Source organism: Macrobrachium rosenbergii, chromosome 16 (assembly GCF_040412425.1).
Source record: "Macrobrachium rosenbergii isolate ZJJX-2024 chromosome 16, ASM4041242v1, whole genome shotgun sequence".
Taxonomy (NCBI): Eukaryota; Metazoa; Arthropoda; class Malacostraca; order Decapoda; family Palaemonidae; genus Macrobrachium; species Macrobrachium rosenbergii.
The window spans coordinates 56,036,254-56,059,073 of record NC_089756.1 but is presented as its reverse complement, the minus strand read 5'-3'; the positions used below and the strand labels follow the sequence as shown (position 1 = coordinate 56,059,073).

General features: G+C 44.1%; 1 protein-coding gene across 4 annotated transcripts in view; it reads left to right on the top strand.

Annotated features, from left to right (window-relative positions):
* Positions 1–4,391: 4,391 nt before the first annotated feature.
* LOC136847448 (uncharacterized) overlaps positions 4,392–22,820 on the top strand; it is a 69,674-nt gene continuing 51,245 nt past the window's right edge. For 2 of the 4 annotated variants that reach the window (XM_067119150.1, XM_067119148.1), the window contains exon 1: positions 4,392–4,520. The gene's annotated coding sequence lies outside the window, so the exon portion shown is untranslated. The other 2 variants (XM_067119149.1, XM_067119151.1) reach the window with 2 other exon arrangements.

The window sequence follows — 22,820 nt, the reverse complement described above, 5'->3', positions numbered from 1 at the left end:
GCCAATTTGTCTGGTTGATGTTTTGCAAACAACTCTTTCTAGTGGCTGGGGAAATAAACTGATTTCTTTTATCACAAAGACTTCAAGCCATAGAGAAAGCTTAAAGAAGCAGCGAGATGAGAACAATAAGCATTCAATTCATACTAACACAGCACTCACATATATTTGGATTATTTCCACTCACTTCATATTGGTCACCTTTAGGTCCTACAGACCAGTTCTGGAGAACCCCTTTCTGCTACAGTGCCTAACCGGGGCCACTGAGTATGCACTCTTTTTCTTTCATTAGTATGTCCTCTCCTCTTTTCCAAGGAGTCATTTTCCTCCATATCCCTAGGCTTGCGTGCAAGTCTGTGAATCCCGTACTTGATGCTCTCTTGATCAATCATTCATAGTGTTATTACAAAGAGGAATTTCCTTATGAGCTTTTCTTATGCTCTTCTACTGTAAAACTAAATTTTCCTGTTCGCAGACCAGCACACAGAAGCCAAATTTTCAAGGCTGAATGTGACTGGCACAGTTACATGTAACTTTGGATCCTTTTTATTCTATTTAAGGTGGACTCTGCTTCCTCAATGCAACTGAAAATACGTTCTTTGGATCCAAAAAGGTGGATGTGACTCCCATGACACTTCTGCTCTTCCTAAAGTGAATAGCTCTGTTTGTTGTTCACCGCAACTTCAGCAGGTTCAACTGCCAAAACAAGAGGTAGTTGAAATTGCTCCTGAGTTATAGCCATCTTCCAACATTTCCTGCTGAGATTAGAAATAGTTAGAGCTGTTCCTGGCTGACGGCTATCTTCCAACATTTTTCATATTCACTGACCCTGTCATAACTGTGGCTCTGTCAGAGTCAGCATGTATTGCCCCTATTGTGAGGGTGCGTTATCATTTAACGTGATCATAAAAAAATCATCTGATGGCGTCTAAGAAACAGAGCTGAAAATTTTTCATGTAAAAGTTAAATATGATTGGCAAAAGCACACTTCTCTGCAGTACCCCACTCAGGACCAGAAATTTTGGCCCCATCATTTTCCTCACCCTTATTTGAGTTCACTTTTGTTGCCCAGAAACCTAGGTGCCAGGGGAGGCAAGTGAGTATCCATCAGCTTAAGATTTAAATATTTGTACTGCATCAGCCAGAAGGCTTTAGTGATGCCTCTAGAAACCACATCGCATCCTAGGCCCATCATCTGGGTCATTACCACATTCATGTATAGCATAGATATTTTCATCTGCATAACCCTTGTACTAGTTAATGTTAATAATCTTATTGTCCATGAGAAATTTCACCGTTTTTCATAACAGCTTTACAGTGTTTCAGGAAGTTCTAGAAATGCAGCTGACCTGCCACTTGCCACCTGCCTGTGGCACGAAGAACAGTGACCTTGACCTCTCTTTATCTCAGATTTATAGATAGAAAATCAGTATAATTATTCCACTTGAACCCTCCTAGTCCGTACATCAGTGATCCCCTTTCATTAACATTTTCTCTATTTTAAGCGGTATGACTTTGTAGTCGGAAACTTTCATCACTGATCCAGGTAATCTATATTGGTGAAGTCCACTTGTTCTTCATGGATACAGTTCTCAACTTCCTTCTCTTCCAAGCAATTGGCATAAGAGTATCTGATATATATATATATATATATATATATATATATATATATATATATATATATATATATATATATATATATATATATATATATATATATATATATATATCGTAAACAGAAGTCTAAAGTCCTGGATTGGATGACGGTATGTGATCGTACTCATGGTTAAAAAGCTGAGCACCAAAAAACAGGTCAAGCTACTATGAACCTCTAAAAGAGTTCAAAATCTGTATGCAAGTAGCCTACTTGTACAGCACTGCATATCTATTTAATCTTTTCACAAACAACTTCGTGATTCATACTGATATCTTTTGAGATTCCTTTTGCCAACACTCATAATCCCTCAAAAGTATTACTTTGTTTTTGGGTAGGGGGCGGGCGGGGGAGGTTGCTATCTATAGAAAACACATCAGTGTCATTAATTGTCCTTTTTTATTACCCACTGAATAAGGAATTTGGAATAAGCTGAAAGGTTAACGAAAAAAAAAACTAAAGCCAAAAAAACCGAAACTACGCTGAAAATTAAAGCACTCTTTTACAATAATTGCTCCACGAGGTACAGTTCTTAAGTGAACAGTTATTCTGGATAATTGAATATTCTCCGAAAGATCTGTTTATAACATCTTAATGATAATTTGAACAAAGGTTTGATAATATCAGTGGATACACTACAGAAAACGAAATCTTTAAAGTAAACAGAAAACGAAACTATTTTAATGGATAACTCAGCTAAAGGTTGTAGTATTAGTGCTTCGAGTGTTGTGAATGGTTTTCATATTGGTTTCTCTCTGAAACCATGGGTGGGATGGCTAAAACCTTCTTTATCAAAATTATAATCGAAAACACCAGGCAAAGCCTGGCTATTTTAAACAAACATCACAAAAAACCCGTCAGGCACTTCAGTGACAATGAAAACAAAATAAGAAGACACTCCTCGACACTTCCATTCAGGGTTGAACCCCTCTGCAGAAAATGTGTTACATGCATACAAAACTTATATCTAACCTTTAATGATATCTAAAATCCGTATATTACAACAAAATATTCAAGATGTGATCGAAACCTTATCAAAAACAATCATCCATCTTCGAGCATCGACGATTCTTGATCGAGTCCTTGCAGCCGTAAGTTTGCGAACTATCAGTTAATATAAATTTGTATTTGCAAAGCAATTACAAAAATATAAATTAATGCAATTCCATGAAAGTCAGTTAATAATCGGATCTTCAATCCAAGGAACCTGCTTCTGTAACCGTACACTTATTTATAAACGAACAAAAACAGCAAGAAACGGTATAAAGGGCTTCAAGATTTTCAAAAACTTACTTAGAAACTTCATCTTACGGAGTTCCGTCGCGGCATCCACGATTTCATGAATTAAGAATTATCCCAAACGTACTACAAAGTTTGATGTTCACCGAATTACGAGGAAGGAATGTTACAGAACTCGGTGTACCGTAGACAACTTTAGATGAATATACAAATCACTGAATGAATAAGTGATAAAACTGCACGTTTTACTGGCTGCTCAAGAACAAGAGCCCGAGCTGGCTTAAGGCCAGCTTGAACCAATAAAAGAAGTTTTACTTCCTGATGGGGAGATATGTGTAACCAAGTGATTTACACATGAGGCGTCCTGTTAGTTGAAAAACGCACATCGTAGAGGTAAAAAAAAACCACACAATTTAAATTTTACTTCATGCAACGTCAAATAGGTACCCAATTTATTGCTTAGGTAAACAGTGAGACTAGATCTTAGGAAAACACCCATTCGTTCAATTTGGAAGCCAAACACGGGTTGTCAGTTATAAGCTATAAGCGCTACCACCACACGACGAGGAAAGTGAAGTAGAGAGAGCACAGTATAAAAATCACACACACATACATAAACTGAAATTTTGTTTTTTTTAACGACAGCACAGTATAAAAATCACACACATACACAAAAACTGAAAATTTTGGGTTTTTTAACGAAAGTGCCATTATCCAGTGATATTTACTTCCTTGAGAATGTCATGAACCTACTGCAGAATACAGCAGAAGACACCACTTTTGCATTTGACTATGAAATCATCATTGTTCGTTCATATGATGCCTTCTTCGTTACTCGACTTCTCGTTTTATTAATCAGTACTTTTTTTAGTATGGCTTTGGAACTAAAATAAAATAATAAATATAGCAACTACATGTAATAGAGGAGTCTATGCTCTTCTGTAGTAAGATCATACCAGCCTACTATTTATTTAATTTCCCCATATATATATATATATATATATATATATATATATATATATATATATATATATATATATATATATATATATATATATATATATATATATATATATATATATATATATATATATATATATATATATATAAATAAATAAAACTGACTCTTTCAGTGATAAAATGAACACAACCAATCTTAAGGTATTACAGTATTTAAACTGAACACTGCTGGAAAAAATATCTAAAATTTACAAGCTATTTTATGATGCAAATATATGACATCTTTATATAAAAGCAATTATACTTCATACAACTCTGTTTCTTAAAAGAAAATGGAAAAAAAATTATAGCACACACCAAGACTCGTTTTGGCGAGAGCAGAAGGATCGTCAGCTGAAAACCCTCCATACCGTCTGATCCCGATTTTCTTCCTTTCCGCTTACCCTAAAATTTAACATAGACCCACCTTTTCTTAAGGTATTACTCTAATCAATCATATTCTTGTTATAAAAAGATAAAACAACATAGAGTTTCACATGGAGGATGTTGATGAAAATTAACCTAAAAAAACAAGAAAGATACCTTTTTTTTTCAAGAAGAAGAGAGTAATAGTCGCCTACCTCCATTGTTGTCACATCTCGCGTTTAGTAGGCTGAATTTAGCAGTTATCGTAAGTATTATGGCAACGTAGATATTGCTCAGTCAAAACAAACTTTGCTGATATGTCAGTGAGCGGCATTGAAGGAGCAGGCCTGAGCACAGGAGTCGCATAACGTTTAACCTCTGTCTTTTCTCGCAATAAAATGATATTCAAAACTTATAATGCCAAACATGAAAACAGACTGACCTTGACGGAAAACAAATGATGGCTACAAAAGGCTCTTCTGCCTTGACGGAAACTCTGCGGCGCCTCTGCTGTCAACACCCTCACCCCATTAAGGGTGAAGAGACAGCCACTCGTCATGATACTTACTTCGTGGCAGACTGTGTCTTGTCGCGTTATTGTCTTGTCTAGATTACCAGTATAATGTCATTTACGGGTTGGAGAAGACCGGAAAAGAGCAATTGGGTCGTCTAATTTCTTAAGAACAGTAACTTAGCCTAGTCCAAGGTAGGCAAATCTCTGGTTAGGTTAGGCTGCCTTGTGTAGTAGCCAACACATTCACTATAAACCATACACGGAGTCGCTGTGCTTTAAGTTTGGGATACATCAGATTTTATCCAGCCACTGCAGCTAAGTAGGCTACCTTACCCCTTATGACAGTAGAATCGATTAATTTTAAGGTATGCTTGACTAGACGACAGTTAGGCTAACGGTAGGCTTTACCTCGATCAGAAAAGTTCCTACGCTAGATAAAATGGTTGTGTGCAGTACTGTATAGCCTATGTTAGACTAGTGAAAGTCAGGATAATGTCTAAATTAAATTTCTCAGGCTATCCAATTTAGGCCAAAAAACCCTTGACGTCTGAAAGCACGCCTAGCATGCTTATAAGTATTTCAATTTAAGGCTAGCCTATTTCATAATACCTAGTAGTGGGAAAAAGTTCAACATTTTAGCTTAAATTGAAAAGTAAGGCATCGAATCATGAACAACCCAAAATAACTTATGATCTCATAACCAGGCTGCCCTCAAGACTTAGGCCTATACCTGCTAACAGCACTGCTAAATTTAATGTAATTCTACAGTGAAGGCTTGTCCTCTAGATTTCATGAAAATTATTATGTTGTTCTAGTTTGATTTCTGAGATTAAGAAATAAATGTATTCCACATAGTCCAGTATCTAATATGAGCTTTTAAAATGGGAAGAAGGTGATGCTTTCAGTTACTTCATGTATGGTAATTCATTCACCAGTGTGATAGAATGTATTTCAAAATATCACTTCATTTTCTTTCCCCTACAACAGCTATATATTTTTAGTTGAGTTAGGAAAATGCCAAGTACTGTAGTTTGTCTCCCATAAAATAAGGTTACCAGGAGTGAAGTACCTAAACCTAGCTAGGCTCACAATTTAATTACTTCGTTTGATGTAAGCTCTACTGCATGACCAGCTTATTCGCTTCCAGCACTGTCACTCTATCGACTGGCTAGGCTTACAATTTAAAACAAGTTCCAGAGAGCACAAAATCTTGCTTGAGCAAATTAATCAAATTCAACTACTGCCACACCATTTCAATAAAGCAGTCATTTTCTCATGGCCATTGCTTTTCTGTTATATATGGCTTGTATGTTAGTAGTGTATTCTCATTTTTGTGTGTGTACAGTTTACATGCACAGTTATCTTCACATTTGCATGTGTATGTCCGTACTTAGAAGCAGATTTGAAGGATTGTTTATTCTATATATGTTTGGACCTCTTTTTAGGTTACAGTTATCTCAGTATGCATAAATATTAAGCTATCAGTAAGATTTTTTCACCCAGCTGCAATATCTGGTGGATTAGGCTGCACCCAATTTTTAGCCTTTTACTCCATTCTGCTTCCATTCTTCAGTCTTTATGTCCAAACACTTGAACTCCCTCTTTTCACTGTCTAATGCACTAAATGGCTAAAGCTCAGTGTTTGGCTTTATAGCTGAATTTATATAAATCATCATTGTCATCATACGGTATTTAAAGCCATTTTTGTATAAGCTTCTTACCAAGTAATTGCATAGCTATTAGTTTCTATTAACCAGCAGCTAGAATTTTGAAATTCACAGTAGCATTACTTTTGTTTTGCTGAGGCGAGTGACCCCCGCCCACTTTCAGGTTAAGAGAGGAACCAGCTCAGCAGACAAGCTCAGTATGTTTCTGCCAGCTGATGGCTGTGGATGCAGTGATTGGCAGCAGTGGTTTTTGGGAATTTTCTCTTCTCTTTTGATATGTTGGAATCATTGGTGAAGTATACTGATATTAACTTTTTCTTTCTGAATATTGACTAACTTTAGGCTTTTTGACTAGTGACTTGTCAGCAATGTCCGATTCAGGTTCTCAAAGTTTTATGCATTGCAGTAAAGGCTGCAATACTCAACTGACTAAAGACCCACATGCTCTTTGTACGACTTGTAGGGGTCAAATATGTTCTCCTGAATTGACTTGTGAAGAATGTGTTTCATGGGTTAGTAAAATGTGGAAGACTTTGAATAGTCATTTGACCAAATTAGACAGGGACAAAAAGAGGAATGCAGTGGCAAGAACTAGTGGTAAGAAGGCTTTAGCTAGTCAGGTATCTGCTAAGTCTTTTAATGATAATAATTCTGATTTTCTGTCTATTGTTCCACCCAATCCATCTTCTCAGTCTGTACCAACTACTCCACACCCTGGCTCCCTTACTCCTGATCCAGACCCCATTACCAGCCTTGAGTCTATAATTAACCTTAAGTTTGGGTTATTGGTTAATACAATAAATAGGTGCTTCTGTGAAAGTCCTGATGGACAAAGTGAACATAAAAAGTGCTGGTGAAGTGTTAGTGGAGGAGGTGGCTGTCTGTCCTGCCAATTCTAGGCAAAGGTCCTGGCAAACTCCCCTAAAACTGGGAGGAGCCAAACTGGTAGCCCAAAGGAGATCGGTGGGGTCTGCCCACAGGCAGTCGACCCCTTAGTCGGACCTGTTGCCACGTCCCAGGTTATGATGGAGGGCTGCTGGAAAGGCGTCTCCATGGAGGTGGATCATCTTTCATCCAGTGTTCCCAGCAGTGATTCTAGTTCTAGGCGCCAGTGGCATTTTCAAGGAGAGTCTCGCCCTCTGAAGAGGCGCGCCTCGCATGTGTCTCAGCCTCCTTCAGTCTTAGTTAAGAAGTTGAAAGAAATTTCTCCAGAGCAACTTCCGTCCTGTATTTTTTTGGGACAGTCAGGAACGTTTCTCCCAGGATCACCCGGAGTTAGTGGGACAGTTTCCGTTTACTAAGCGCGCTACTGTGTAAGCGCTCTTCTACTTCTAGGACCTGATCTTCTAAGTGCCCATCCTTAGTTTAGGAGGGTTCGCCTGGGCATGTAGTGGTGTTGGAGTGCTCACTAGCACCCATGCGCCCAGCTCCTGTACCTGTAACTTCTGAGCAGTCAGCGTTGACTGGATCTTCTTTGGCTCCTGGGAAGAAGTCTTTGGCGCCAATGAGCCCAGTGGCACCAGAGCTTCCACTGCTTGTTGAGCTTACTGCTCCTTGTTGTGTGGCGCTTACTAAGAAGCGCCTGTTGTCTTCTGTGTGGCTATCAGCTCCTGAGCACCCTTTAGCTCCTGAGCTCCCGTTACCTCACGAGCTCCTTCTGGTCCCCGAGCACCCGTCTGCTCCTGAGCAGCCGTTGGCTCCCAAGTGCCTGTCTGCCATTTGCCGCAAGACAGTCTGTTGGCGCCCAAGTCCGTTTCTGCTTGTGAGCACCCAATTTCTTCCGAGCTTCTGCAGCGCCCGTCTCTTCTGCGCTGCCCACTCCTGCTCCTGCAGTTGCAGCTTTGCTCCCAGCCACATCTCTCTTTTTGTTCTCTGCAGCAAAACAGGCTTGCTCAGTAGTGTTTCCTTCATTCCAGTCACTCCAACGCCAGTTGGATAACATCCTGGGCTTGATTAAGAAAATGCCCTCGACAACTCAGCCTATTGTGGAGCTGTCACCCATTTCTTCTGATGAGGAAGAAGATGTGGATCATGTTACCCCTCCTTTGGCGTATGCCTCCTTGCTCAGGTTCTTGCTGGCAACATTTCCAGATTTCTTCTGGCCTGCAGCTCTGACATCACTGGCCTTGACTTACTTAATGGACAACCAGGCGATTCCTTCTTCGAGGCTACCTAAAATGGTGCTGTCCTCTTTAGCTAAGAAAGCTCGACATGAAGTGGAAATCTGGCTCTCGAGCCGTCTAGATTGTCGCAGAGAAGATACTTATCTTATGCATCCGGAGAGGCTCCATCCCTGGGAGTTTCTGCCTCCTCCCAGGGAGACTTCTCCGAGTTGATTGACTCCTCCAGAAGGTCGGCATTTAATTCTGCAAAGACTTTGTTCTTGACCTCGGAATTGGACCACCTTATCAAGTATCATTTTAAGGTCTTGGAAGTACTCAGCTTTTTAGACTGGGCAGTAAAATAAAGGATTGCCCACATATTCCAAAAGACTTCTCTTTGGACTTTTTAGGGGTCATCTCATGCCTGGATAAAGGTATTAGAGGTGGTTTGCTTGAGTTATCCTCACTGTTTACGATAGATATTCTCAAGAAGAGGGAGCTTTGACGTTCCTACACCACAAAGGGAGTGACCCTTTCTCAGAAGTCTTCGCTCCTCTTCTCTTCGCTTGACCAGAAACACCTATTCCCTCAGGTTACTGTTCTGCAGATTGCTTCTGATCTGCAGAAGAAGTCCACTCAGGACCTCACACAGTCAACGAGGCACCCTAGAGAGACTCCGGCCTTCAACTCTAGGACAGTTTCTCCTGTTCAACCTCAGCCCTTTCAGGGTAGGGGCAGACAAAGAGGCTTCCCCAGAAACTCGAGCAAGCCCGCTTTTCACCCCTCGAGCAATCAAAAAGTCCCCCAATAAACCACTTACACATAAATGAGGATCTAGTCCTCTGCACACCTGTGGGAGTAAGACTCCTTCACTTTTGTGGGCATTGGGAAGCGAGAGGAGCGGAAAGTTGGGTTGGGCAAGTCTTGAGAGAGGGTTATTCGATCTCTTTTCTGCAGAAACCTCCTTGAACCAACAAGCCCGTCTTATTGACGGCCTACTGCAGGCTCCGAAAGGTTTTCAGCTCTCTCCCAAGAAGTGTCAGCACTCATTGAAAAAGAAGCAATCGAGCTAGTAGAGGACACCACCTCTCTGGGGTTCTACAGTCGACTGTTTGTAGTCCCCAAGGCCTCGGGGGCCGGGGCTGGAGGCCAGTTCTGGATGTGAGTGCCCTGAACTTGTATGTGCAGAAAACAAGATTCAAAATGGAAACGACCCATTCCATCCTTGCATCCATTTGCCTAGAAGATTGGATGATTTCAATAGACATGAAAGACTCCTACTTCCATGTCCCAGTTCATCAGGACTCGAGGAGGTTTTTAAGGTTTGTGTTTCAGAACAAGGTGTACCAATTCAGAGCCCTTTGCTCCAGCCTGTCCACGGCTCCACAGGTGTTCATGCAAGTCCTAGCTCCAGTAGCGAAATGGTTACATTTGATGGGGTCAACATTTTGCTGTATCTCGATGATTGGCTCATTCGCTCCCAGTCGAAGTACAAATGTGCGGAGGACCTTCGCAAGACCCTGCTTCTTGCCCAGGATTTGGGCCTCTTGATAAACTCTCCAAAAGCTCAACTGACTCCTTCTCAGGAGATAGCTTATTTGGGGATGAGGATAAACTCAGATTTTTTGGGTTTTTCCCTCCCCCAAAAGGACAGACTTGTGCCTTCAGAAGGTAGACAAATTTCTCTCCCTTCAGTCCTCTTCTGCGAACAGCTGGATGAGCCTGTTGGGGACCCTCTCTTCTGTGGAACAGTTCGTGTCCCTGGGAAGGCTACACATGAGAAACTTACAGTTCTTTCTGAAAATCAGTTGAACTCTTTTGTTTTTCCAGTAACGAAGGAAATAAAAGAGGACCTTGTTTGGTGGAAATCAAGAGACAAGATCAGGCCTTTGGACTTCAGAGCAAAAGAAATGGCATATCAATGTGAAGGAATTGTCAGCAATTCACTGAGGATTTTGAGCATTTGCATCAGAGGTGTCCAGGAAGACAGTGACTGTCCACTCAGGCAACACCATGGCACTGTCCTTTGTCAAAAAACGGGAACTCATTCGTTTACCCTTTGCCAAGTAGCAACAGCACTGATCATTTGGGCGGATCAGAATCAACCCAGGTTTATTCAGGGGAAATTCAACTTATTAGCAGACGAACTCAGCTGCCGAAAGCAAGTTCTCCCCACGGAATGGACTCTGGAACCCCTTTTGTGCCTAGAGTTATGGAAACTGGGGAAAGCCAGTTCTAGATCTGTTTGCGACTGCAAAGAACCATCGTCTCCCCCTGTATTATTTGCCAGTGCCAGATCCGCAAGCATGGGCGATTGACACAATGCTTTTAGATTGGTCGAACAAAGACCTTTATGCTTTCCCCCCATCCAAGGTGGTGAGAGAAGTAATAAACTAGTTCCAAAATCATTGGAATGTAATGATGACACTAGCAACCCCTTTCTGTTGCCCCAAAAACCCAAACTACTCAGGCAACCTGATTTCAGGCAGTTCCACCAAAGACTGTCCACTCAGCCTCTGACTGGGTTCAGACTGTCTACAGATTGGTATGAGCAAAAGGACTGTTCCATCATGATATACAGTAAACCCCCCGTATTCACGGTCTCACGATTCGCAGACTCACCTATTTGCGGATTTCTCTATGGAACATATATACACATTATTCTCTGAAAATTCCCCCATTCGCAGTATTTTTCACTGAGAAATATTCACTGATTACTGTATTTTCATCTCCTTTTCATGACTAAATGCACTCTTTGTGATAAAACTATGAAAATACTCAGGTAGTGCTCGAGTTACGATAGTTCACCTTACGATAATTCGATTTTGCAATGGGGTAAGCAGCTAATACCGATACGACAATACAGTATTTATAAAATATTTTTAAATTTCACGCAGGCGCAGGCAGCAGCTTACAATCAGGCAGCAAGAGAGACCAAATTACAACAGACCAGCTTCTCTTCCTCCAACTCTTTATCCTATCTTCTAGTTAGAAAAGTAACAGAGAATGGATAAAAGATCGGCTAAATTTATGCTGCAAGATGTAGCTGAAGCTGAGAAAACAATGTTCAAGCTGCTAATGACTATAAATTATCGTGCATCAGCAACATGAATGAAACTCGACCGTAATTAAAATTTGAGAGTTTTAATCAAAACTACTGGGCATGAAAGAACACATTACTGGTATTTTTACGCTGATAAACGATAAACATGTAAAGCTCGTATTATGATGAAATCAAGTGAAAAAAGCGAACAGAATCTTGATTTTTTACACAAAACAAAAGCCCCCAAACGGCCAACATCATCTGTTAATGAAAAAATAGCTAAATTAACTTCACAATGAGATGTATTTAAGTTATATTGCAACTTAAAAACACTTCGTACAGTATAACGAAAAACAACCTTGACCCATATAAATAAAGCATCTAGAGATTTATTTACGCTAACTAGAAGCAAGAAAAGCGCTCTGAACTGAGTTAAACACGGCGAAATAAATATTGCGAAAACGATTTCCAAACCAAGACATTGATATCGATATGATCGCAATTTATAATACAAAAGCAATATAAGAATATACAATATTATTGGATACAATGAATTAAGGCATAACATTATAAAAGATCCATGGAAAAGATGCATATTTGTTATGTTGATGTTTGTATAATACGATATGTGAATATAGAGTACAGTATCATGTAGGCTACGCTACCGTATATGTATACAATATACCATAGTGTAGGCTAAACTAATTCTTGTTTGCTATTCAGTTTCTCTTTGTATTGAATTATCATAAGTCACTCTGCATGAACCTCCAGAATTAGCTGATATTAATAATTACTATACCGTGTATGTATAGAGTATACTTTATAGTGTAGGGTAGCTATATTCAAGATACGTTTTTTCCAACAAACAATGGATTTTTTTGGAACCTAATCCTGTTGTGAGTAGGATAATACCTGTATGAGCATTTTTTGTTTCTTTTTTGTTTGAACTATCAAAATAGACCGTTCTAATGTTTTTAGAAGGGTCCTAGCCATTCTCGGGGGGGGGGGGGTGGATGGTACGCACCCCTACAAATACAGGGGGTTTACTGTACGAACCATTGGTCCTTTACATTAGGAATTACTTACAGCGAAGCTGGACATGGCTGCTAAATTCTTGAACAAGGTGGTTAGGCAGTAACTACTGTCAGGTAGGCGGGGAATACCCGCCTGCCCGGATGTAAACTTTCCAGTTTGCTTTCAGCCGTCATGTGTTACAGACGTGTTTTCGGATCTCTTTGCCTGACTGTCGTTAAGCTTTTTATGATCCCGGTGGGATCTTTCTATATTTTTGTGTATATATTACATGTGTTTGATATTTATTAATACAAACCCATGATATGTGGTAGCCTTGCATAGCTGTCATTCCCCTGCGTCTGTGTCTTGGGTTTGACAGCCAAGGACATATTTAGAGGGGCGTAACCGAGTGTAACGCTTCTCTTCCAGCAGCCCTTTATTTAGATAATGAAGGCATTCCCATGTACATTTGGAGATTTTAAATTGGGACGTAATATCTTCGCTCCCCTACAAAGATCAGGATGCAAAGAGTTCACTCCCCTTCTTGGGCACCGGCCCTCCATGTACAAGGGCATTACTACTTCCTTTCTATTTGTGCTGAGTGTTGTTTTTGTGGGGGGGGGGTGCGGGCGTTTCACTTCCACGGGGCCCTTGGTGGCCTCCCCTCCTTCCTTCTCTTTCCCTGTGGGTTCTTCCTTATCTCTCCTTCGCCTTCTTCGCTTGCTCGTTGGGCAAAGACTGTGAGGGGGGGGGTGTCTCGGGCAGTCAGGCTACCTCTTCTAAGGGGCCTTCTCTTGCTGGATAGGGCAGTTCCCCTCAGAGCGAGAGGAGTTTCCCTCTACTAATCATCTTTGCTTTTTCTTTCAGGTTGACAGTGAGCATCGCAGGCACAGCAGTAGTTGGCTGGATATCTCAGTTAGGATATCTCTGCCTGAAGGAGTCCCGACATTCATACAGTGTTGTTTCGGGATTGACCACAGTACCTGCTTGGAACGGCATAGTTTCCGACTCTGTTCCCGCTGATGTGGATCGATCGCTGTCATTGCTGGCCTTCATGTATGCTGTGGCACTGCCTCTGGCGTATGTGGTCCATCTGCTCCTGCTGTTTCCTGTGTTATGCTCCTGTTGACTCGACGACAGTTTCTGGGCAGCTCTTCCTGGTCTCCTGCGGCAGCCGTCCTTATCATTCCTGTCACTGCTGGTGACGTTCATCGGACGTTCCTGGCCGGAACTGTAGCTTCTGCCTTCCGAACCGCTTCCGTAGCTCCTGCATCGGCTGTCCTGATCGTGCCTGCTGCTTCTTCTGGTGGTCGTGTCCTGGGCCGCTTCCGTTGTGATCCTGCCTAGCTGCCCTGGAGGTTACGATGTTTCGTGTCCACCATCCTGTAGAAGATGTTGGAGTGAAGGTGAAGGAAGTCGCCCTGTGGAAGTAGCCGCCGTCTTCAACTTATCTTCGATTTTGTCTTCTGCTGCCTCTTTCCTTCCTCTCCCGAGTTTTGAGGGGTCCTGGGAACTGGATAGACTTCCGTCGGCCAAAAGAGAGAAAGGCTGCGTCTTTCCCCTTGATGCCCTTGGACGTCTAGGGACTGCCTCCTTCCGAGGAGGCAGTGGGTCTCTCGTTGGTTCTTCCCGACCTTCAGGTTAGGGAACGATTTGCATACCCCTGGGTTTTGTGTTTCGGGAGCTGCAGGCACGCAGACCTCAGTTTGTGCTCCCGTTCCCAGTCATAGAGGTTCCGCCTCTAAGACGGGGACTGCTTCAGGCACTCATTCGCAAGCCGCTCCGAGTGCTCAAGATTCTGTGGAACATCGAGTACAGTATCCCGATCTGGTCTGGAGAGTACTCTCCCTGGCCCAGTTCGGGAGCAGTGCAAGAGAAAGGGCTGAGGCACCCAGGTATCTCAGCTTTGCCTGCCAGCACTACAAGCGCTCTCCAAGTGTTTACCAGTGCTCGGTCGGGTTACCAGCTTGGTGTCTCGATCCTGTCAGTTCGAACACCAGAAGAAGCAGGGAAGAGATTCCTTTCGGGAGTCCTGTGGGACTTCTAAGGGACTGACTCTCTTTTGGGAGACACGTTTCTCTCGTTGGCTCTTCCCGCCTTCGGGCGGGAACCAATTCGCATTCTCCTCTGGGGTTTTGCTTGAGAGGCCGCGCCCTCGTTGCCAGTCTTGGAAGTCTGCATCTAAGACTGGTTCTGTGCCTGGCTCTTTTTGATTTCTTAGGAAACTGAAAGCAGTCACTCCCGATTTTTGGGAGTCTCATAGGTCGCTTGTCTTCTATGAGTCACGAGCGCTCTCCTGGCGAGAGGCACAGGACAAGAGAAAGTGCCGAGACGCCAGGTGTCTTGATACTGCCTGCCAGCTGCTTTGGTTGCTTGGCCAGGTTTCATCCTCGTGTCTTGAACCTTAGGGTTCGAGCATGCAGGATAGCAGACACAGAATTCCCCTTCAAACCTTCTCTCAAGGGGCCTCGGCCTCGAAGGAGTTTAGAGTTTGGGAAATTAGTGCTAGCTCACGGCAAACGAGTTCCGCCCTGTCCAGTTCCGATTGCGTTTGTGCAATCAGATCGGCTTGCTTGCCATGCCCAGCCCCTGGTCGCGTTCTCGAGACTGGCTCAGCTCAGCTCGCCCCGCTTGCCTCCCACTCCACTGCTTACCATTCACATGATTGGCTTGGCTTGGCCCTGCCCGGTTTTTCCGAATCAGGTTCTTGGCATTGTTCAAGTGAACTTTCTGCTCTTCCCAGGAAAGCGCTTTGCCACAGCACAAGCGCTCTTCTTCCCGTGTGGCAATAATCTCCTTCTGTTGATTATTGCTCACAGTCCACCTCTCCCGCTGGTCTTACTGGCAGGACAGGTAGGGGTGCTCTTTCTCCTCACCTGTTCTCTTTTCCTCTCAGTTGTTCCGAGAGGCATGAGATGAACAGAGAGAGCTTTCTTTGGAGTTCGGCTGCTTGGAATACTTTTGCTGTCGGTTCCCCGATTGTCTCGTAGTACATCCAGGTAGCCGAGGAGGGTTTCTTGGGATCTGTCAAGGTCTCCCCCCAAGGAGAGAGGTACAGGAGTTTCATGTTTAGGAAGTAGTGAGGGTCTTCCTCTTCAAGTTCTGATCTCCCTCGTTTCTCAGAGAACTTCAGCCCGATTCGTCAGCTCAAGGATCCCGGAACAGGACCACGGCTCCCCCAATGAATAATCTTCATCACTCACAACCCTTGCAGTTCCTGAAGGGGCCAAGAGTTTCGGGGACTGCCGTGGTCCGTGATTGCAAGAGCGTTCTTGACCAGATGAATACTTTTCTTTGGGCAAGGAGTTCATTCAGGTCGAGACACAAGCTCCTCCCCTGCCTCAACAGAGTACGAATTCTTCTTGCCTCAGAGGGTCTTGCTGAATGCAGGTTGTTCTGACTCTACTTCACCCGGACTGGGTTCTTTCTCTACTCCTTGCCGTGAAGGGTATTCTCTTCCACAACGAGAGGCAGCGATCTTGGAGGACATCTGCTGGTTTCCTCCAGGCAGTCTCCTGATGGATCCACGATCCTTCACTTTTAGGCTTTCTCTCCTTGGATACGACCATTCCTGGAAAGAACCCTGCCTTCTAGAGACTGGTCCTGTCTGGGGGTGGGTCTTCCTACTCCAGGCGGCAATCTATGGATAATTCTGGTGCTAAGAAGAATGACTTTGTCCTAATTCGGATCTTCGGTTTTGAAAGTCCCAAGTTGGCTTGACCCTTAGGAATAAACCTTTACTTGGTTCTGCCCTTCTCTTTCAGAGATTTGCCAGATACCGCAGTAATCAAGGTATGTACCAGGGCACTGCCTTGTCCTTTGGACAATGGCCAAGACCTTTGGGTCTTGGTCATCTCGGCTCGACCTTAGTTTCAAGCCAGCCCCCTCAACTCCTAAGTAGTCTAGGCTTTGGAAGAAGATTCCGGAACACATAGCCCTCTTCTTTCCTTCTAGGAAAGTGTGCACAACTGTCTCTTTCCACTCTCTTTTCCATAAGGGAGGAGGGCGGAAGGTAAGAAAGAAGGAAGTATCAACAGGACAGAAGTTCTCCTACTGCAGATGCCTGGATGAAATGATACTTATCGAGTCTCTGGACCTGGCAGTGACATTGCCGAGATCTGGGAATGGATTCCTTCAGAAGTATCTATTGTATTTCCTTTGGGTCTCGGCAATTCTTTTCATAAAACTTCCATCCCACTTCCTCTCCCGTGCTCCCGATTTGGGAAATGCCAGCCCAGCTAGAGCTAATCATCTTGGTATCCTGTCATCTTGCAGAAGTTTCCCCATGGTGAAAAATAAAGGTTTGCTTTCATTCCTCCATCCTTCTTTCCTCTTTGAAGTATGAGGAAAGAGTTAGGCTAATGCTTGACTGAAGGAACTTTGGAATATGCTTGCATATTCTCCTCACATCGTGTGTCTAATTCCCGGTTCACCGATCGAGGAATAGGCGCACACCTGTAAGATTTTGTCTTGAAGGTTTGTGACCGAGACGATTAGTACCTTCTCATCAACATCCTGAACTCAAGGCAGCCTTTTGGCTTTCCGAGAATTCAGGATGAGTTTTGCAACACTCAGTGGTTCGTTTTTCCTCCTGTTTCATCTGTCGACATTTGCAGGTGCTTGAGTGTTCTATAGTGCACTCGATGGCTTAATTAGTCAGATACATTCCCGGTGGGGATGTATTGGTGGGCGAACTTGGCCTCAAGTTTGAGTGATCAGGACGGAACATGCTCTTCACTCTTTTCTTCACAAAGATTTACGAAGAGACTGCTCAACTAAGAGATCCCTACCTTCTTTCTGTTGCCTCCTGGCACAACAAAGTCGGTAGTTTTCTCGCTCCTTCGTACCAGACCTGGGGGCCGCTACGGTGAGGCATGCTGTCTTTTGAGAAAAATCAATATCTATGCTTTTCCCTCCGTATTTGTCTGTTTCGTTAGGGGTTCGCAAGCATTGCTCACCCCGAGTTATGGACAAATGCTGGAAGACTTCGCCTTTTGCCCGCTCTGCGTCCGAGGCATTGAGAAGAGTTCTGCTTGACCCAACCTCCTGTAGCAGCTACACAAGTAGCAGTTCTTCAGGCAGTACATCCCTGTGTGCTTGGGACTGGGAGACCTTCCAGCTTTCCTTTCAAGCATAGGCTTTCTCGCTGAGCGGCAACGGATATAGCTGGATATCTCTTGAAGTCCTCTGCAACACTGTCCCAGGGACTGGATCCATCTTTGCTGGTTGGTGTCATTGATGGAACTTCTTCTTGGGTCAGAGTGGCTCTTCATGTCTGGACTTCCTTGTCTTCTTCACAGAGGGTTGCTTCTCTCCCTTTCATTTGTGAAGAACATAGGCCCTTGTGACCTAGTCTTCTATCTGGAGTAGCTTTCTTCTCCTCAGTTGAGATTTAGCTATGGATGAGAAGCTTCTTTGGTCTTGCTGTCCCAGGGAACTGTTCCCTGGGTGGCATGTGATTCTTGTTTAGGGTTCCTGTCGCGTGCTCTGCACATGCCCTTACGAGAGTCGTCGGACAGAGATGTGCCCTCTTAGGACTGTCTTTCATCGTGCTTCGGCCTTGGCATAGAAGATGGAAGAACAGGTGAAGGGGATCAATACCTCGACTCCTTCTCGGGATGTTGTAAGTGGGCTCCAAATCCATCGGCATCTATTGTCGGGTTTGAGTTCTTCTTGTTCCCCTCCTCCTTGGACTTTGTATCAATGATCCCGGTCAATGGTTAACTTGTCGTATTAGGGAGCTGTTGTACTTTCTGAAGGCTCAACATTCCTAACCTAGATGTCGTTGATGTTTTCACTAGTACTATCTCTCCCAAGGAAGAAGTGTCTAAGGACACCTCTTTCTCCTGGCTTCGCAAAGCAATAGAAGGAGGTACTCAGCAGCTGGCGACGACAATACCAGTACTTTCCACCCGAGAGCTCAAAAAGTCAATGGCTTGGTCCATTCCTCACATTCTGGAAGTTTCTGTCGGTCTAGAAGCAAGATGTGGTCTCATAGACCTTAGAACCTTTTTTCCTTGGCCCTGTGGTGGCTGCTCAACAAGTTGTGTTTTCTTACCCAGCTCCTTCAAGAGGACAAGTAGTATCTCGCTTAAGGTGTTGGTTCACAAGTGAGAAGGATTCTGAGAGTGACTGGCCTCTCCTCCTCCTTCCTTGTCCTCCTCCTCCTTCCTCGTCCTCCTACTTCTCCTCCTTCGGGATGAGAATAGGACTCAAACCGATACTTGCTGGATCTGGCGTCTGATGCGGTAAGACTACACATCGAGCACCCATTCTATTTTTCTTCTAGAATCATAGAAGCAATTCCGCTCCTTCCTCTAGCAAGGGGAGGAAGGAGAGGCTGTCGATAAGGGGATCCCTGTATCGGATTTTCCTTACTGTCTCTGACTCCAAGATTCTTCCCAGCCTATTTCATATGAGTTACGTTTCCTCACTCATGCGAAAAGGTCCAGTTTCTGACATTTGATCTTGCAGTTCTACACTCCGATCAATATGTCAGAGGCATGGTACTCCTCCTCTCTCTTTCGACCAGGAGTAGCCCAGGTGTGCAGAACTCCAGTCAATTCAAGAGACTCACTCAGATTCCTCCCTCCAACCAGTGAGTCTTCCTAATGTAAAGGACCAATGGTTTGCATATCATGTTGGAACAAATCACAGTTTTTGAAAGTAAATTGTATTTTTCCTAACTATACAAACCTGAGGTCCTTTACATTACATTTTATGCCCGCCTCGTGCCACCCCGCAATCTGAATCTGGACCGAAAGGCAAACTGGAATGTTTACATCCAGGCAGGTGGGTATTCCCCTCCTACCTGACTGTAGTTACTGCCTAACCACCTTGTTCAAGAGTTTAACGGCTGTGTCCAGCTTTGCCATAAGTAATTCTTAATGTAAAGGACCTCAGGTTTGTTTAGTTAGGAAAAATACAATTTACTTTAAAAAATTGTGATTTTTTAAAGGCAGTTGCAGATGCTATTGCTTGTTCAGACGACATTCCTCAAGCAAAGTATATCAGGCCAAGTGGACAGTCTTCGTGACTGGTGCAGGAGACACAATATCTCATCTTCTAAGACTTCTGTAATGGTGATAGGTGATTTCCTGCTTAACTTTCCAGGAATATGTCTACCTCAACCGTTAAAGGCTACAGGGCAATGTTGAGCTCTGTATTTAGACATAGAGGCATAGATCTCTCTTCTAATAAAGATCTATCTGAGCTCATCAAGTTGTTCAACACGACCAAACAGAAAGAAGAAAGGCTAGTAGCCTGGAATCTAGACGTGATTATTAAGTGGCTGTCGCAACCACGTGTTGAACCTCTGGAATCTATCTCTTTGAGGGACCTCACTAGGAAGACTCTGTTCTTAGTAGCATTAGCTATTGCCAAGCGGGTAAGTGAGCTACACGCTTTTGATAAGAAGATTGGATTCTCTCAGGGTAACACGATTTACTCATTTACCCTAGGATTCTTAGCTAAAAATGAGACCCCTTCCAGCCACTGGCCTCGCTCTTTCATTATTAAAAGTTTGGTAGATACAGTATTCTAGGTCCTGAGGATGTAGGAAGGACTCTTTGCCCTGGAAGGGCATTGAAATACTATTAAATTAGAGTGGAGAAGATCTGTGGGGCTTCGAGCAACCTTTGGTGCTCGGTAAAGAATCCCTCTCGCCCTCTTTGCATTTTTTATGAGAGATCTTATTCTGGAGGCTCATTCACAGTTTGAGGAGGATGCGTTACCTTTAATGAAGGTAAAAGCGCATGAAGTGAGGGCGATAGCAACATCCCTGGCTTTCAGACATAATTTGTCTATGACATCTATTGTCCAAACAATGTTTTGGAAATGAAAATCAGTGTTTGCATCTCATTATTTATGTGAAATTGAAACTGTTTATGAAAATTGCAGTACCTTGGATCCTATTTCGGTTGCTGGTATGGTGTTGGGAGAAGTGTAGGAAGTCTTCCTTCATCCTTCCTCCCCCTCGATGTGGTACCACCTTTACATGGTGAGGGAGCTCTTGAACCCCAGGAATTTGTTCCTGGGTTTGAGTCCAAGAATCTCATATATGATTATATATTTGTTTGGATTAATTTTTGTGGAGTTTTCCACTTTTGCTAAAATTTATTGGACCTGTTAAATTGGAAAAGATATCACATCTGGGATTGGGTTTATATCCGAAGCTAAATAGTGAGAACTGTGGTAGGACCATCAACTGCCCAATAATGTTCGGACTTGAGAGTTATCAGATTGATAGCTCAAAGCCAGAACTGTTCTTTAGGGCTGGACCACAGATACCAGGGGGTTCTGGTTCTGGGGATAGGACTCTCAGGCATTCTAGCCAGTTTGCCCATAATGTGATTAGGATGGGGATGATAGTATTCTCATAATACTTTCAGTCCTAGCAAGTGGGTCTGGCTTAAACTTGGGCCACTCTAATCATGTTGTGCCATCCTCTGTGGGGTAGGGTAGGGACGCGGACATTTGGGAGTTGCTTCTTAATCGTGCCATTGGTGGAAGAATAAAACTCCATGAAAAGCTGATGATATCTTTTTAAGGTTTTCAGGTTAATTTTTTTTTATTGCAATACACTCCCTGAACACCTGATTGTTCCAACACGATATACAAACCCTCGGTCCTTTACATTAGGAATTACTTTCAGTGTAGGCTGGAAACGGCCGTTGAACTTTCGAACAAGGTGGTTAGGCAGTTAATTACCGTCTGGGAGGCAGGAGTACCGCCTGCCCGGATGTAAACATTCCAATTTGCTCTCAGCTGTCGTAGAACGCAGACGTTGTTCTTCGCTCTCTGCCTGACTGCCATTCAATTTCCTGATGGGATTTTTCCTTGCTATTGCTATCGTAATGAATGTTGATAAGCCTTCTAAACCTTCCTATCCCCAGTGTGTGTGTCCTGGGGTAGGAGGCAAAAGATGTAATACTTTTTGATCTAGCGTCAACACGGACCCACACGCCCTCTGCCCAACCTGCTGGGGACGTGTGTGTTCACGCAACGCTCCTTGTAGTGAGTGTTATGCCTTGTCTCCCAAACAATGGAAGAGGTTCGAAGGGAGGAGATGCTACCGTCAGAAGCCCGCCAAGGAATAGTCTGAGGGTAACACACCCCCAATGACTCCAGTGGTGGCTAATCCATCGGGATAGTTCCTACCTCCAAGCGAACTTCCCCGCTTGCTCCCTCTCCCTCGGGTGAGGACTCCCCCTTCCCTTCTTCATTCGTTTCATCGGGTGTGGAAGGGCTTGGGGGAGCGGTTGCTCAGGACATCCTCTCTGGGGCTTCCCCGTGCTCTGGGGGCAAAATTTTTCCTCCAGATCGAGTGGAGGCTGCCCATTTTGACCCAACTGTATCCTCAGGTTTTTGGGGGTGGAAGTGTCCTCCATAGACCAGGTATCAGACTTATCTTCTGCCTGGCTACACCTGGGTCTACCTGGCGTTCCGTCACTGGAGGGCCTGGTGTCCCATTTGTCTAGCAGTCCAGTGACAACCCACTTGGCTACTGCTTCCACCATGTCACCATGTCAACGTTTGGGAAGCTACCTGTGACGGTGGCTTCGCATATTGACACCCAGGTGTCAGCTGCTCCTGCCACTCACCATCCTGTACCGCTGCCCCCTGGTTTCCTGGCCCCGCTATCTCGACCTGGTCCTTCGTATATGGTGACGTCGTCAGTACCATACATATCTATGCCTGTTCCAGTTGCTGACCCTGGCTCATTCATGACAATGGTCCTGGCTCCTCGCTTCCCAGTCCCTTGGCCCGGCCTGGCTGCTAACGCACCTCCAGTACCTTTGACCCTGACTCGGCCCGCCTGGCTGCTCACGCGTTCAACCTGGTTTCTGCCCCGGCAACTGCTGGTCCGAGCACCGTCTACGCTGCCCGGGTTGCGCCTGCTGCTGTGGCCCCCTTGGTTGCTCCTGAGTCTTTGGCTGCTCCTGCATGCTTTGGGGACCTGACCTTGATCCTCAGGAAGATGGCAAAGAAGTCAAGAGATCGCGAAAGGTGTCATCGTTTTCGTCTTCATCGTTGTCGCCTTCGTCTGCTGCCTCTTCTTCCTCTTCTCCTTCTGAGGCTACCCAACCAAAGAAGAAGAAGCCTGCCTCCCCCCCGAAACCTCTAAGGGACTGCCTCCTTCCACAGGGAAGGCAGTGGGATCTCTCACTGGCTCTTACCGATCCAGGGATCAGAGAACCGCTGCTCTGGCCTCCGGGTCAGTCGC